The following is an 824-nucleotide window of genomic DNA, read 5'->3' on the forward strand; positions in this document are numbered from 1 at the left end:
AATGGGACTGACAAGAAAAACCGAGCACAGATTCGAAAAGGAAACGGGAGACGTTGAAGGCAAATTCAGGATGTCAGGGGATTGTTAAAGTCTTCAAGTCTTCCGGGCGTTAGTCGTAGATGCTGTGATTCCCTTGGACGTTTTGTCAGATGGGATTTCAATATTTAAAACCAGAGCTCCCCAACATAATTCCTGATCTCTTCTCTTCTCTTGGCCTCTGACCTTTAAAGTTCTCCTTCTGTTTTTCCTGTTACTTGATCTTCAAGCCATCATTTCCAGTTGAAAGAGGACCAGTCTTCCATTCTTGGATAGTACAGAGGACATCTTCATAACTCCTTGATACAAACTCTGAAAGAGGGTCATTTTGACTTGGAAAAGAACTCGGATTGTATTATTTTGGATGCGCACAATCAAGACAAGCTTGTGCAACACCATGCAGGGCACCATCACCGGACGAGGACAGCGGGACCCTCAAACTCACTTGGTTCTGTAGCAGTGAAAGATCAATGAACCTAAGCATGCTTCTTGTTCTCTCTCTGTTCACAGCAAAAACAACACCACCGTCAAGCAGCTTCATCACTCAGCACAGCTAACAAGGCTGTACTCACTGGATTCTCGAGGTTCCAGAAACAATCTGAGCTCGGGATAAACGAGCCATCTGAACGGTGAGGGATTGTTTGGTAAGAGTGACAGAACTGGACCAGGCCAACGAAAGGGTGCAGGGGACCGGGAGCGGGAGCCGGGCCACGTGGGGCTTCCAGCGGTTCTTTCAGGTCCTGCAGGGATGGATGCAACGCCAGAATAAAAAACAGGACGGGAAGTTT

Source organism: Sinocyclocheilus grahami, unplaced genomic scaffold (genome assembly GCF_001515645.1).
Source record: "Sinocyclocheilus grahami isolate Dianchi unplaced genomic scaffold, SAMN03320097.WGS_v1.1 scaffold649.1, whole genome shotgun sequence".
Taxonomy (NCBI): domain Eukaryota; kingdom Metazoa; phylum Chordata; class Actinopteri; order Cypriniformes; family Cyprinidae; genus Sinocyclocheilus; species Sinocyclocheilus grahami.